Source organism: Hemibagrus wyckioides, linkage group LG28 (genome assembly GCF_019097595.1).
Source record: "Hemibagrus wyckioides isolate EC202008001 linkage group LG28, SWU_Hwy_1.0, whole genome shotgun sequence".
NCBI classification, from domain to species: domain Eukaryota; kingdom Metazoa; phylum Chordata; class Actinopteri; order Siluriformes; family Bagridae; genus Hemibagrus; species Hemibagrus wyckioides.
Genome location: NC_080737.1, coordinates 11,582,564 through 11,600,453, shown reverse-complemented (window position 1 = coordinate 11,600,453; position 17,890 = coordinate 11,582,564). Strand labels below are relative to the sequence as shown.

Here is a 17,890-nt window from a genome sequence, read left to right as displayed (position 1 = left end):
TAATATGTTTCATATTTATGGAAAACACGCACACATCACCCTTTCGCATGCTCTGCGAGCCGCCTACTGGAAGGTTTGAGTGCGCAGGTGGGAGTGTAAATAAAAGATGAAGAGGAAAATATAACAAGTGCTAAAGCCAAATTTTATTCATATTTTAATGTCTCCTGTATAATATAATATTCTGCTGATTATTACTTGGAGAACGTCAAGCACATATATACGATCAGGAAAAATGGGTTTTTTTTAAACCTGATACCAGGTCATTTTTATACTTTAATATATCTTTCTGAAATATATTTGAATAGAAAAATATTGGCAAATTTGCAAAAGCTTACATATATAAACAAGTCCATGGTTGGACAGTAAAAATCACTGTCTTTGGGAGGACTTGTGGTTTATGGTGCTGTCTTCGAAGGCTGCAATGCATTTTGGGGATTGTAGTGTGACACAGATTCTGGCATGGATGTGACATATGTTCTAAGATTTGTGCATGGGACCTGCCCTATTCAATTCTGATAACATGTTTGGAGGTAGGATTTAAATATAGACAAAGCCAGTGCAAAACCTTTTTTTTTGTTTCAGCAACCAGTTGTATTTGGGTTCAGATTTTGGATCATTATTTTGTTGAAAGCTCAATCTAAAGTCCAAAATTGTACTTCGTTGTTTAAGGGGCACTTCGTTGTTTTTAGTGTGAAAGCTTTAGTATCACTATACCCCTTAAAGTATTTTATTCTATAATAACCTTTAAAGAAAATGATACACTGTGAGTAAAGAGTGCACTCGCTTGGTAATGGGCATCACACAAAGCAATTGCTTTATAATTTAATTTATATCCTGAATGTGCCACTTCAGATCCAGAGTCTCTACTCCATTTATGTGAAAGGCTTGTATTTGGATTTGAATCTTAAGAGCTTTAAGATTATTTGGCTTTAGAAAGCTAAAAGGAAATTACATGCAAGTTTAGACCTGCAACTTGAAGTTTCACACTCACAGGTCACACGTTCGTGTAAGCACACTTGGGGTTAAACCCTAATTAACACCCAGTGCCCTTCCTTCTGCCTTTAATAAGAACGCTCATACTGTACATGCATGCACAAACACGCATATGCCAACTCAGACATCAAAAGTACAGTTGATGTTGGTGACGTCACATTGTTTGTGTAAAACGTGTAATTATAATGCTGCACCTTGGTGTTGGTAGGGACATTTTGTGCTGAGAACATTTTGAGCACAATTCAGATTTTGCTGCCCTATCAGTAAGACTTGTAATGCTGGAATCTGGTCACTAGAGGACGCTCATTTTTATGAATTGCTGATGCTACTGAATCTTATGAAGATAATACAATAATAGTGATCAATTTCCACACATAAGTGTTGCAGATACAAATCATGAGAACAAAATAAAAACATTCTCATCTTTTTCCTCTTTTCTTTCTTTTATGCAGTTTTACTTTGTTGATTTTTCTGATTTATTTTTCTATTTTTTTTCTGGATGTTTTTTGTCTTTTGGCACATTTTGCAAGCAGACATACAGGTTAAGTGTCCAATGGTCAAATGGTATTTTGGGTAACTATTTGTTTTTGTTCAATATTTTCTAACCAAAACTGATACTGAAAATATCATTTTTTTTCCAACTTAATGATTATGCTTATATAGTTGACCCTCCCTTTGCATCTATAACAGCTTCACCTTTTCTGGGAAGGCTTTCCACATGGTTTAGGAGTGTGTTTATGGGAATTTTTGACCATTCCCCTAGAAGCGGATATGTGAGGTCAGGCACTGATGTTGGAGAAGGCCTGGCTCACAGTCTCCGCTCTAATTCATCCCAAAGGTGTTTTATAGGGTTGAGGTCAGGACCTTGCTTTGTGTACTGGTGTACAGTCATGTTGGAACAGGAAGGGGCCACAAAGTTCCTACAAAGTTGGGAGTATGAAATTATCCAAAATGTCTTGGTATGCTGAAGCATTAAGAGTTCCTTTCACTGGAACTGAGGGGCCGAGCCCAACCCCTGGAAAATAACCCCACACCATAGTTCCCCTCCAACAAACTTCACACTTAGCACAATACAGTTAGGCCAGTACGGTTTTCCTGGCAACCACCAAACCCAGACTCGTCCATCGGATTGCCAAACTGAGAGGCATGATACTGTGCGCCTCAGCATGCGCTAAATCCACTATGTGATTTTACAAGTTGCTGTTGTTTCCAATTGCTTCCACTTTGTTAAGATAAGATAAGATAAGATAAGATAAACCTTTATTCATCCCACAGTGGGGCAATTTCCATGTTACAGCAGCAACAAAAGAAGAAAATGTGCAAATATTAAGCAGAAAGATAAAGAAATCTATATAAATACAGAAGAAAAATAAGAACAACATTAATAATAATTTCACAAAAACACAAACAAACAATTGCACTTGGTTATTGCACAGCTTAAATTGTTGTTATTGCACTCTTGTATTGGACAGGATTTTAGTTATTGTAATTTTACAGTTTAAGAATATCACATACAACAGTGTGTATTATGATGACAGGTTATTTCATGGTTAGAACACAGTATAAAAATCAGTATGAACAGTGTGTATTATGGCGACTGGTTCACTGGGAGCAGCTCTGATTGTAAAGTCTAATAGCAGGAGGGAGAAAAGACCTTCTGTATCGCTCCTTCAGACATTTAGGATGTAACAGTCTGTCACTGAAGGAGGTGCTCAGAGATGTAACTGTGTCATACAGGGGGTGAGAGTCATTCTCCAGCAAGGATGATAGCTTAGCTACCTTCCTCCTTTCTCCCACCTCCTGTATTGTGTCCAGGGGCATCCCCAGAACTGAGCTGGCCTTCCTGATTAGCTTGTCCAGTCTCTTCCTGTCTGCAGTCGAGATGCTGCTGCACCAGCAGACCACTCCATAGAAGATGGCTGAGGCAACCACAGAGTCAAAAAAGGTCTTTAGTAGTGCACCCTGCACTCCAAAAGACCCAAGTCTCCTCAGCAAAAAGAGTCTGCTCTGTCCTTTCTTGAAGATTGCATCTTGAAGATTGTTATAATACCACTAACAGCTCACTGTGTCCTAAAACATGACAGTAAGTTGGCTGGAAAATGAACTGGCTGAAATGCCAGTAAATGAAACTGGACTTTCTTCCAGTGCTCTTGGATTAGGCTTGATATCTGCTATTACCCTGACCAAAATGAAACGTTTACTGATGATAAATGAATGAATAAATGTATAGTGACTCATTTCATTAGAAGCTGATCAGTTAAGTGATTTGGAAGGCAGAACTATGTGGTATAATATTACATTTTGCACGCTAAATGGAAACAGGATAATGCTTTTATAGTCGTTTTGTTCTTTTCAACTCAGAAAAATAAGAATAAAAGTAATTGAACCACAGCAATCTAAATGTATAAAAGATTGGTTAATCAAGTCCAATGACTCCAAAGTGATGACCATGCTCCTCTAGTCACCCGAACTTGGCAGAACCACTGTGTTTCTTTTTCTAGCGCTTCCAGGAAATAAATATGATAATGCCAATTTAGTAATGCTCAGTAATGTACTGTTCCAGTATGTTCAGTGCATTTCAGAAATGATTAGTCTGGATCAGAATAGCAGTAGAAATCCCTTACTCTCAGCACTTTAAAAAAATAAATAATAAAAAATTATTTGCTCAGCTAATACAAGGAGACATTTTGTCTTAGTGCACAGCGCAGGCTTCACTAGAGGGCAGTGTTTGTTTATTGATGCTGCCATCAGACTTAAAACCTCTGCTGGAAGTAATGACACATTGCTGTACAAATGTAATAACTATGCCTACAGAGACAGGAGGAAAATGCAGTATTGTAGAACTATACACTTTTATAATTCATGTAAATTCCACATGAAATTTTATTTGGCATGTACACAATCTTACAAAGTACAATGTGTAGAGAAATGCTCTTTAGGATTTTTTGTATATAAAAGAAATCAAGATAGTTAGAAGATAAGTTGCCTTTATTTGTCACATATACATTACAGCACAGTGAAATTCTTTCTTCGCATATCCCGTCCTTGAGGGTTGGGGTCAGAGCGCAGGGTCAGCCATGATACAGCACCCCTGGAGCAGGGTGGGTTGGGGGCCTTGCTCAAGGTCCCCAACAGTGGCAGCTTGGCAGTGCTGGGGCTTGAACCCTGATCTCCCGGTCAACAAACCAGAGCTTTAACCACTTGAGCTACCACCACTCCCAGATAAAGTCGAGATACAAAAAGTATTTAAAATAGAATTAAAAAATAAAAAAGTAGGATATTAAGAAAATTTATCCTGTACAATAAAGTGGGGTGCAGTGCAAGGTAAAATATTAGACACAATATGAGGGGGAAAAAAGAAAATATATGTTGTGAATTCACTGATTGATATATTGATAAGAGTAAAATGAGTATTAATATACTATTGAATAAAGTGTACTTTGCAGTTATAGTGTATTCTGTGAAGACTTTACAGAGTGTACATTTATAATGTCTGTACAGATTGTCTTAGAAAACAAATGATCATTAAATTGAGTGCTGTTAGGTTTCACGCCAGCAGCTTGAATTAGACACTGTGTATTTTACCGTGTATTGTTCTGTCCTGGCCAAGAGCAGTGTCCAGCAGCGTCCACCTTACACTAGACTATTTAAGTCACAGGCTCTGATTGAATAGGACCCTATATTTAACTGTTTAAGTTTTTTCCCTCCTTTCCTTCAACATTCAAAAGATTGTTTAATGCATGATTTGATTATCATACACTAGGCATTCTTGTAGCCTTATCAGAATGATTTACACATTAGCCACATTAGTTAATGAAAACACACGCTTAACTCAGTGCTATCACTACTTAATGCATTTAAAATGCTTAATGATGATGTTGAGCAATGCTTAAGCTATGGCAGCCTGTCCAGGTATTAGCAACTTTTACATTGCTACTTTCTACTATTCTACATTGCATGGTCCAAGACTGTGTAAGAGAATTATGTAATATATTTTTGATATTATAGGGTGATATTTCATCACACTGATTCAAAGTACGAGTATGGGTTTTAATGCACTCTTGAAACTTACAGGCAAAACCACTGTGCCTTTGGCCTGCAGTAAAAGTGGCTTCTTCCCAGAATGTGGGATTGTGGAGATTATGTGTTCTGCAGTCACGTGGAAATAAATCTGGAATGAGGCCACTGACCTGGGAGTTTATTCTGGCCAGCAATCAAGCACCAGGGTCTGAAGCATGACCCATGGATTATGCAAGAGTTTATGTAAAAGGCACTTTCAATTACTTTACTTTACTTTACAAATTTCCGAAGATTCAAAGGCTTTGAAAAGCATTTAAATGTATTAATTCGAACTATTTTGATGTGCTTAGCGATAGCATTAGTCTTGTGAAAAGTTAGTGATTGTGTACCATGCTGAGACATTGCTAACACAGTCAATAAAAGAAAATTATTATAAAAAATGATGCTGTTAAAAACATAGGGTTAGGAATTACAGCAGAGATGCTACTTGGCTGCTTGTTGATATACAAGATGACTGGAATGAAAGTTGAAAAGTGTACAGACTCTGCTGCACTAAAGCCCTGCTGCATCAGTTCCTTTAGGTAGATATGAAGCAAGGCCTCAATCCCGCTGACTCACTATCAACAGGTAGTCAAACAACACTGTTGATAATGTAGGAAACCATTAGAGATAAGCGAAAATAGTGCTAAGATGTTTGAACTTTTGATTGCAGAATATGTCTTGCACACCACTGAAGATCACGTGATAATTCTAAAGATTAGTATACAAGTCGGGCTGCTTTACAATGCATCTGTGAGAATGTTACGAAATGGAGCTCAAAGGATATCTGTATCATTATGGCATGATATGATGGCTTCTTGGACTCTGGACAAAATCATGACAGACAGGGAAAAGACAGCTTGATTCTCCTGGTCTATGTAAACATCTGTAAAATGTCTCTTAATCAATATAACTATATATAGTCATTACTTTCCTTTATGCTTAAACATCTATATTGAGTGATTACTAGTCTGTTATACATTTTGTATTGACTATGTGGCTCAGTAAGACACATCACATTTGACTCTTTGGGGCCTGCTCTTTAAAATAATTCTAGATTAATTATTACAATGGTGCATTATGGCAAGCTGTTTCCAGTTTGCTTGGAGCCTCTCTCACTAATGAACATCATCATTTTAACTAGATTGGCAACATATTTGCATTGTGGACTTTGCAGTATCCAATATGTATTTTTCATTTTTGTTGTTGTTGTTTGTTTTTTTGACACTTGCAGTGTTATACAGTTTTCAGGAACATATTTTGACCAGGTTCAATTCAATGTCTATAGGTGGCAGGCAGGGTTCCCACTATCATTCTTAGTACGTAGTAATTTTATGGAACCTGTTACCACCTAGTCTAGGGTTGAGACACACAGTGTGAGAAATGGCACAGGGTTATATAAAAGGTGCAACAGAGCATGAATTTCATGCCCCAGAGTTTACCAGGAATGATTCACACAACACAAAGTGAAATAAGTTGATATAGTGAAATATATATGGCTGAGTAAAAGCAGGGAAAAACGTCAGGATGGATGAAGGCCAAAATAACAAACAAAAAACACACGGGGGTTAGAGACTCTGACACACACACACACACAAACAAAACATAAGACAAGTATCTTTCTTAACCTCCCTTACCACAAAAAAAGACACAACCCATTCCTAACAAATAACACACACAACCCATTCCTAAAATATATATATATACAGTATATACACTGACCAGGCATAACATTATGACCACCTGCCTAATATTGTGTTGGCCCCTGTTTGGCTGCCTAAACAGCCCTGACCTGTCAAGGCATGGACTCCACTAGATCCCTGAAGTTGGGGCCTCCATGAATCGGACTTGTTTGTCTAGCACATCCCACAGATGCTTGATTGGATTGAGATCTCTGGAATTTGGAGGCCAAGTCAATACCTCAAACTTATTGTTGTGCTCATCAAACCATTCCAGAACCACTTTTGCTTTGTTGCATGGCGCATTATCCTGCTGAAAGAGGCCACAGCCATCAGGGAATACTGATTCCATGAAAGGGTGTACATGGTCTGCAGCAGTGCTTAGGTAAGTGGTACGTGTTGACTGACTGGTCTGTGGCTATGCAGCCCCATACGCAACAAACTGTGATGCACTGTGTATTCTGACACCTTTCTATCAGAACCACCATTAACTTCTTCAGCAATTAGAGCAACAGTAGCTCGTCTGTTGGATCGGACCACATGGTCCAGCCTTCACTCCCTATGTGCAACAGTGAGCCTTGGCCGCCCATGACCCTGTCACTGGTTCACTACTGTTCCTTCTTTGGACCACTTCTGGTAGATACTGACCACTGCAGACCGGGAACACCCCACAAGAGCTGCAGTGCTCTTAATGTTATGATGTTATGAATGATTGGTGTGTGTGTATATATATATATATATATAAACCAACAAACAAGGGTGAAATATGAATAGTGTGAATTGTATATGTGAATATAACAAGTATTGGCCTTTGTACAATGACGTGTGTAGCCATGCATTTATTTTGTTTTCATCAACATCCCTGCTATTCAGCTCATATAACATAACATTGCTAAGTACTTTACTTGTATGTAGTCTAATGACTATTTTGTATGAGCATTAGACTAAACTTGTATGTGTGTGTGTGTGAGGGTGGGGGTGTTGCCTGAATTTTTGTTTACTTACTGTTTGTTTCCATGCTCATTGTGGTCTGGTCTGTGATTGTGAAATAGTGATTTGTGAGACAGGCCTGAAGACAATAAACAGAAAAGGGCTTTTTTGGTTTGGATGCTTCTTATAATTGTGCCATTTTAGTGGTTACTACAGTAACTAGTAATAATGAACAAAATGTTTGCTTGTCTATAAACAATACTGATAGTTGTTTATTAAATGTGTGTTAAAAGGTGTTCATGATCTTTTTAATTGAGTTTTTAATTGAAATTCAATTGAAAATTACATTGTGTGTAGTGTGCTTATCATTTGGACATTGGCACATTATCACAAAGCCATTTTCATAGAAATATACACTATATTGCCAAAAGTATTCGCTCACCTGCCTTGACTCGCATATGAACTTAAGTGACATCCCATTCCTAATCCATAGGGTTCAATATGACGTCGGTCCACCCTTTAGAGCTATAACAGCTTCAACTCTTCTGGGAAGGCTGTCCACAAGGTTTAGGAGTGTGTTTATGGGAATTTTTGACCATTCTTCCAGAAGCACATTTGTGAGGTCACACACTGATGTTGGACGAGAAGGCCTGGCTCTCAGTCTCCGCTCTAATTCATCCCAAAGGTGTTCTATCGGGTTGAGGTCAGGACTCTGTGCAGGCCAGTCAAGTTCATCCACACCAGACTCTGTCATCCATGTCTTTATGGACCTTGCTTTGTACACTGGTGCACAGTCATGTTGGAAGAGGAAGGGGCCAGCTCCAAACTGTTCTCACAAAGTTGGGAGCATGGAATTGTCCAAAATGTCTTGGTATGCTGAAGCATTCAGAGTTCCTTTCACTGGAACTAAGGGGCCAAGCCCAGCTCCTGAAAAACAACCCCACACCATAATCCCCCCTCCACCGAACTTTACACTTGGCACAATGCAGTCAGACAAGTACCGTTCTCCTGGCAACCGCCAAACCCAGACTTGTCTATCAGATTGCCAGATGGAGAAGCGCGATTCGTCACTCCAGAGAACGCGTCTCCACTGCTCTAGAGTCCAGTGGCGGCGTGCTTCACACCACTGCATCTGACGCTTTGCATTGCACTTGGTGATGCTTGGTATGGCTTGGATGCAGCTGCTCGGCCATGGAAACCCATTCCATGAAGCTCTCTGCGCACTGTTCTTGGGCTAATCTGAAGGCCACATGAAGTTTGGAGGTCTGTAGCGATTGACTCTGCAGAAAGTTGGCGACCTCTTCGCACTATGCGCCTCAGCATCCGCTGACCCCGCTCCGTCAGTTTACGTGGCCTACCACTTCGTGGCTGAGTTGCTGTCGTTCCCAAACACTTCCACGTTCTTATAATACAGCTGACAGTTGACTGTGGAATATTTAGGAGCGAGGAAATTTCACGACTGGATTTGTTGCACAGGTGGCATCCTATCACAGTTCCACGCTGGAATTCACTGAGCTCCTGAGAGCGACCCATTCTTTCACAAATGTTTGTAAAAACAGTCTGCATGCCTAGGTGCTTGATTTTATACACCTGTGGCCATGGAAGTGATTGGAACACCTGATTCTGATTATTTGGATGGGTGAGCGAATACTTTTGGCAATATAGTGTATGAGGCAGTGCTATGAAAGACTATATGATACGATATTCCTAGACTAAATTATCACCAGTTGAGAATGAAAAACAAAGATACCTAGTTTTACACACAGTCACGTGAATTCTACCACACAGAAATCCATGAATACAAAGGTTGAAGTCTCCAAAGGGCTAAAAACAAAGCATTAAGTCATACTATAAATAGTTTTAATGTATTCTATAGCGTGGTTGCTCTTTCATTCCCAGTTGGGACTCGATATTCAGGTCCTTCATGTAAGTTTCCTATGCTATGTGTACAAATTCTGTTTCATGGTATAGACTAGAAAAGTGACTCGTGTCAATGAGAAGTACAAAAAAAGGAATGCTAAGCCTGTATGTTTTGGTACAAATAGTACACCTGGGAAAGGTGGCAGTGCTTGGACAGGTCACTGGAATCATGCAGAAGGAATCCTAGAGTTCCAAATGACTAGCCTTAATGTTTCCACAGCAATGTTTACAACACAAAGCCTCAACTATACCTCATCAGGGTGGAGACACACCTGAAGGGTTATGGTTTTATGTCTTGTTGCTATTAAAAGCAGTAAAAATTAGATGCTTACTATTATTGCCTGAAATAATGCAATGGAGATGAAGAATCCTAGGAGAATGTTGGAGGAGTGCTAGTGCTAGCTGTGCCCCATTCCTTATAAATGAGCTAACTCATGAGTCAGGACCGAGATTTTTGAGTAATATGGGGTTGTTCTGTATGTGTGTCAGTGTGCTTATTAACAGTTGAGTATTTTATGACAAAAACAGCAATGGAAATGAGTTGAACCTGTGTGCTGACCCTTCCCTTGACTTGCGTCAGGGACTGTTAGAAAGAGAACTTAGAAAACACCCTCTCTCGTCTGCATTCCATAGATAGTTAGTCACTTCAGAAGTGATTCCCTGGCAAATTTCTAAATGCTAATGTGTTAACCACATACACCAAGCAGCCATAACATTAAAAGCACTGACAGGTGAAGTGAAATACTTTGATTAGTTTGTTACAATGGAACATGTTAACATGTTGGAAGCTGGAAAAATTGGCACGTGTAAGGATCTGAGTGACTTTGACTGAATAGATAACTGGGTTAGAGCAACTCCAGAACGGCAGGTCTTATGGTTTGTTACTGATATCCAATAGTTTATACTTCTCTGATAAGAAGACTTCTCTGATATGGTTTCATGTTTGGTTGCTATTAGTAGCAGGGAATTGTAAATTAATACAATTATTGTCTGCAATTATGCAATGGAGATGAAGAATCTTAGGAGAATGTTGGAGGACTGCTAGTGCTGTGCCCCATTCTTCAGAACTGAGCTCATGAGCCAGGACTGATATGTTAATGTAATATGGGGTTGTTCTGCATACTGTCAGAATGTCTCTCTCTCACACACACACACACACACACACACACACACACAAGTATAACGGCAGATGAAGCAATGGAAATAAGCTGAACCTGTCGGCTTACCCTTCCCTTGGCTTATGTCAGGTCAAAATTCTTAAAAAAAAAAAAAAAACCACCCTCACTTGCCTGCATGCCAAAGACAGTGTGTCACTCCAGAAGTGATTCCCTGGCAAATTCTTCAATTGTGGTGTGTGTATGAAATGTTTTATGACAACGACAACTGAAGATGTCACCGTGTATCATATAGGTGAAAGGTTAGTTTTGATGCACCTTGCCCTGTCATCACTCAGTTAGTCATGATTTAGGAGTGACTTTAGACCACTGAAGCTCTTATAGATAGATGAGGCATAGACTTTGGTTAGTTGAAGACATTTACCTATGAAGAATTATTATTCCAAATCAATGTAATCTTCTTTTATGAATTGAGCTATGTCTCTAAAGGTCTGAAGGTATAGTACAATCTAATACCTTATGATGCAATTGTCCTGTCTCAGCACTTCTCTACTTTAGCCTAATCATGTCAGCAGACTTTATTACAGGCTTATATCAGCCATAAACTTACAGATCTACAGCTGATTGGAGGAAGGCAGGGCTGTAAAACTTTACAGAGTGCACTGTCTTGTTAGAGGGGCACTAAATTTGTATAGTTTCAGGGGGTACATATATCACATCTGAGATGAAATCTTAGGCGGAGTCTGCCAACCGGTTTCAGCTGAATCGAGGGTTAGTTAGAATGGAATGACATTGATTTACATTACAGCGTGTGACGAATGTTCATTTTTTGCCTTTGCTGCCAAGAATCAGTGTTTTAAATGCAAAGATCTCGAAAGAAAAAGGAGAGAATTTGAGACTATTCTCGTGGCTAAGGTGCAGGAATTAAATGGTATTCATAGAAAGACATGGCAGGAGTAAGTAGCCCAGTCTCAGGATGAGAAGGGAATGAACAGCCTCCTTGGAGAAAAATGGCTGGATCCAGTGATTGCGTATGTTGTCCAGTGGTTATTCAGCAGAACGATAGTTCTCCAGGGAGATCTATGGGAAACCATTTCTAGGGATGTACTAGCTGAGATTTATTTCCAGATGAAAGAGGGAACCTAATTGCCTCCAAGGATGCTTACTTAATATTACAGAAAGTTCAGCTAATCAGAAAGAAGAGTTGTGTCTCTTTTGACACAATTCTTCATGACTATAAACTGTTGAAGAAAGGACATTGTCAACATTTACATTATTTACTGTCCAGTGTCACCCAAGTGAGGATGAGGTTCCCTTCTGAGTCTGGTTCCTCTCAAGGTTTCTTCCTCAAATTATTTCAGGGAGTTTTTCCTTGCCACCCTCGCCTCAGACTTGCTCAATAGAGATAAATGTTAGGGATAAATTGTAACTTTAAACTGTATAATGTTTTTCTATGTTTCTATACTTCTGTAAAGCTGCTTTACATACAATACAATATCCATTGTTAAAAGTGCTATACAAATAAATTGAATGGGTCTCCTGAACCTTATAATGAAAATGATAATTTTATACCATTCAGGACATTTACAAAAATAAAATCACAACTGTTTTCCTTGTCTGTACAAGTGTGATGCACCAAGCATTTCAGGTGGATGTGGTAATTAATTCTGCTAATTTCTTATTCACATGAGATGACAAGAGAAAGAAACCTACAGAGGAACCAGACTCAAAAAGGAACCCATCCTTATCTGTGTGACACTATAATGTGATTTTATATATGATTTCCCTTCTATAACTGTGTGCTATATTTATATACTAAGTGCTAGTTGAGTTAACAGGAACGTATGAGCCTATGAGTAACTTATGAGTCAATTTCTGAATTCATTATTGTTTAAACTTATTAAGTCTATTGTGTCAACTGAAGTAAATAACTTCTTAGATTGATACTTGAGTGTAAAGTGAGGATAGACTATCCAAGAAAGAACATCTACAGCCAAGCTTATGACTTCTATGTGGTACCATCCACAGTAATTGTACTTTAAATGATTAAATAATAATAAAGTGTTATCACTCTGACTGCTGTTATCTAGCATCCATCTTAAATGCATCACACTTACCGAGAATTTTTTCTTTTCGAGATTTTTTACTTTATTCCTCTATCATTAGATTTTACACCTCTATCATTAGATTTTAATTATGCCACTGCTAGCACAACACACTCCTTCTGAATAGAGCTAATGTGAGTGACTTACATCAAGTGCATTTCTGAATAGATGTAGATATGAGTGTGACTTACGTCAAGTGCAGTTTCAGTATTATTTATTCCAAGTTCCAAATGGAACAAATGAAACAAGGCCTTGTGTTTGTGCCTGGTGTGTGCTTTCACACTTTTTGGACTGTTAAGTAAGAATGCTTCGAGGCATTTCCTCCTTGTGGACTCAAATGCTCTGAATGCTGCTACCTCTGGTGCTCCTGTCTAGTGTGTAAGCAGAGGAAAGCTGATATTAAATGAAAATATTGCAATACACGATATAAGCAGCAAATTCAACTCGCCAGTGTTTTCCTTTACAATATTTGAGACAATCACATTCTGTCTCATGCTAATGGACACCAAAAATACAAGGATATTCTGCACCTTACTATTTAACTTTATTAAGGTCATTTTTCCTGCCATGTGCGACTGCAGTGTGTTTTTCAAGCAGCCTATTGCTTGTAACATTACTGGTAATGAGTTCTGCCTTTGGCTGCCCCAAAATCTACATTTTCAACCTTACTTGATCTGAAAAAACAACTGCACAGTTTATAATGGCATCCATGACTCCAGTAGCATATCAACACATCTCAGCTAGAGGCCTTTGCTGGAACAGTTCACACTACAGGCTTCATTCTGCATCACTCCATCCTGCCTCTGGTCCATTAGGCAAGCCGTTAGCGCAAAGAGCCTTGAGTCAGTGGGCCTCTGTTATGTCACAGCCAGAGATTTGCTCTGATATTTGTAGAAGATATTTCTAGTTTTGTGATTTCTCTTAGCATAGGTTTTTACAGATATGAGCCACTTCTAAAGGCTGTGATTGGCTAAGATTGAATAAGCTGACAAGGTGGTCAGTCAGCTGACAGATCCTGTGAGGAGTTGTGAGGTATTCGCCATGCTGAACATTCCTATCATACCATTCCGACATCAGTCATAGTTGAAATGCCAGTTTTACAGACGCCGGTGCTGTACTCTGCAGCAGCACTGCACAGGCACATGGCACGTGTTCGTTGCATGATGCTGGGCGGATACTAATCTTATCATTGTCCCCGTGTCAATCTTATCATCAACTTGGCAGGTCTTTAAGAACATGTACAAGACTAACTCAAGGTCATCGAATATTGCTTTTGGACTTTAGTAGGCTTCCATGAATTCGATAAAATAGGCAGATTCTTAAAATATGGCGTTTCATACATAATGTGAGAATCTGCACATTGTTATTTTTATTTTTTGTAGAATGTAACAAGATTTATTAATAACACTGTACTAATGTTTTCATTCGTGACTAGGTTTGGTGTCCTTCAGTAATTATGATGCTGAAATTGCTTTTGCCAATTTTAGATGAGGTGGTTTTTAGAAATAAATATCAAACGTTATAGCCTATTAGATTCTAATTCATGCAGAAATTGGAACAACATGGCTCATTTTTACTTTTTTTAGGTACTAAATTGTTTCCCTCAAAGTGAATACAGTATCATTTTTTTAATCACTATCATGATCTGTTTTGGATGCTGGTTCTTTCCTGACATTAATGAGAAATCTACAGTCAGTCAGTGAAAATCTGGTGCACTTGAGCCTACAATGCTATATACCAGTGCTTCTCAACTCCAGTTTTTAGCTTAAAGCTCTCAAGGTCAGATGTGTTGCATATTGAGGATGATACAAACCCCCTGTAAATGACTAGAGGACTAGAGTTGAGAAGCCTTCGTTTACTAGCTTTAAAAAAAAACAACGTTGAGCATTTGAGCACATTTCTCTCGAGTTCATCAAAGTCGTACCTTGAGGAAGCATTTTGACATTTTTATTGTGTGAATAATGTGCTGCTACACAAAGGATGTGCTGCAGATGCTATTGGAGCGACTTGTTTAAATACATCTAGCTCTGCACTGATAGAATGACTGTAGAAAGCAAAGTGGTCTCTGAATATAATAGCCTTGTATTCTTATGCAACACTGCATCATACAAAGAGTCACTGGCTGCATTTCCAGACTTTCCAGGCATGTGCCTTATGTAATCATGTATTCAGTTTATTCCTGCTATAGAGGTTTAATATAAAACCGAATATTAACATAGATTTTAGTTAAATAATAATACCATTGTGAACGTGTCAATATGTCTTTGACAACTCTGAAATATATTGTTGTGATTAGGCCATTATGTGCCTAATAAGTGTGACATATTAGTTGTAGCATGTGGCATAACGAGGCATAGAGGTGTAATGCTGTTCTTTTCTCAAGCTGACTGCTTTCTCTATTGTATGGGTCCTTGCTAAACCTTTAGCATTAGCAAGCTAGTTCTTAGAATCGGCGCCTTTAATCACTTATTGAGAAGCATAGATCACATTATAGTTTTGTAGTTTTAGAAAAATAATGGCAGATTAGGAAATTTTAATCAATCAGTGCATGTGGCTTTGGGTTAACTGTCAGGATAAGTCCATATTTCGTAAGTAAAGTTGGCGCAATGAATGAATAGTTTGGAACATTATACACAGAAGTGAGGAAGTGTTTTTTTTATTTTGTAACCCTTATTTTTGGTGACGCTACTCACTCCGGTAGTTGTCCCGAACACAGTGTTCATGTACAGGGATAAGGGCGGAAAGGGTGGAAATTATGGCGAATGCGGAGATGATGTAATCAATGACACATCGCATGGTTCATCACAGATGACTACTTCTAATTTACATTTTTTAGACACTTTTATCTAAGCACAGTTGACCAGTTGGAATTAAGGGCCTTGTTGAACAGAACCCAGTGGTGGAACCCAGTGGTGGAACCCGCGATGGATCTCACTTGAAATCCCAACACCATGTTTTTAAAATGACAAGCATTCATTTCCTAGCACAAAACCTTATCCTCATACACACCACTATGTCCGGCTCTCTGATTCAACATGTGTTTATGTTTTTAAACGACTGACGTCAAAAGTACAGTCTGTTTAACTCTCTGTCCTTCTCTTTCTCCCACGAATTTTCTAACACACTGTTCTCTTTAATAACCACAACTCCGTCTTAAACCCTTATAATAAACACAAGACCTCAGTGTTATTTTCGGTCATACCACTAATTTTCTCTAAATAAGAAATAAGAACAGTTCTGCTTGTACTTAAATACACACAATAAAATATTGTTCCTACAGCGTAACCACTATCATATCCCCCTAGTCCTGTTCCCATCATGCCCCACACCCTGGAACTTTTTCTTCCTATTTGTTCTTTCTGGCTCCTTTCACTATCCTTATAATCAGTGCTTCCAAGTTTGTGTTGTTTGGACAGTTAATGGACCTTCTTCACACTTCTGTGTTCATGAAGGCAGAAACACAAGTAGTAATGTTTCCAGTGAGATAGGGAATAATAGCAGCAACTACAGGTCGTAATCACGGCAACATCTCTAAATATATGAATTATTCAAGCATACATTTGTGCTTGAGAATTGACTTGTTCCCTACACGTATTTGAGAATGGCTTCAGGGTATTTGCCAGGCCAGTATTTTAAGAGGCAGCGTATATATCCATAGTGTAAAGCTGTATGTATGAATACATGTGTACATATACACGTGTGTGTGTTTGTGTATGTGTGTGTTAAAAATACAAGAAAGTGACAAACATGCCCTGATTGTTGCTAAAACTCATAAGCTGGTTTATTCAAAGTTGAATGTTCAATGGGAAAATCACCATGCTTTGAAAGGTATAGGATGTTCTGAATACTTTTAATGAATCAGTGTCCTAAACATGGATAAAGAGCCTTTATCTCATCTCTAAAGGAACAGACAGACCCTTTCACTGGCTACAATCCTCGCTAAACCTGTCACAGACTTGGATTTGGTCACTAGCTTTCTTCTTTTAGAACAGTGAACGTCCACCAAATCCTCACCTCCAACACACACACATACACACACACTGAATTAAAATTATTAAATACATGCTATGTGCTACATAATAGCATAGATTCTTCAAAGAGGCCATGATACACCATCATGGCCTCTTGGATGAATCTATGCTATTACGTAACAGTTCACAGCTTGCGGTTGGACTTTTACCAGCTTAACTGAGGCCAAAGTACCTGAGGATTTCCTCTGGCAACACTACTGTGAAATGTTACTGTTTAATTCTGCACTGTGTGAAAATATGGGAGTGTACAAAGTACATTAATGATGCCTCTAGCTTATATACAAGCTAATGCATTCTGAGGGTGTGTGTGTGCGCTCTGGAATGTTTAAATAGTGTGAAAAGTTACTAATTTGTGTTTCTTTTTCAGCAATGGATTTTCTTAGAACTTAACAGAGTTTGACACTCAGCTCTCTTCTTCTGGGAGCTTCCAGCTACCAGTGTAAATCATCAAGAGCTTCTCCACTAACAGACCAAGAAGTCTTTTGCCATCAGTAGCTGTTACTCCAGAGAAAACTATTGAAAGCACCATTTTTAATGAAATATTTGAACAAAAATCCAACCATAGTGCCCAAATTCAAATAATTACCCATGGAGGTTGTGGGAGTAGTTGGTCTGAAAATGCTAAGTGTGTATCTGTCATTTGAGTGGCTCTAAATCCTGACATTTTTATATATATTTAGAATGTAAAAATATACCTAAAAGGTACCTAAGGTCCGGACTAATAAATTAAGTGCTGGGATATTCAACATACGACAAATATACACTCATCTGCCACTCACTGCTGCTACCACTCATTTCGTTGCTATGTACCTGTACTTTGCAATGACAATAAAGTTCTATCTATCTATCTATCTATCTATCTATCTATCTATCTATCTATCTATCTATCTATCTATCTATCTATCTATCTATCTATCTATCTATCTATTTTGCAGTTATCCAATCAGCCAGTAACGTGGCTGCAGAACAAGGATTAAAATCATGCAAAACAACTTCATTTAATGTTCACATCAAACATGAAAAGGGAAAATATACTGATTTCTGTAACTTTGACCACA

At 38.5% G+C, this 17,890-nt stretch overlaps 1 protein-coding gene across 1 annotated transcript in view; it reads left to right on the top strand.

Annotated features, from left to right (window-relative positions):
- Nucleotides 1–17,890, top strand: part of usp2b (ubiquitin specific peptidase 2b) — a 41,199-nt gene that overhangs the window by 2,908 nt on the left and 20,401 nt on the right. The gene's annotated exons all lie outside the window — the stretch shown is intronic.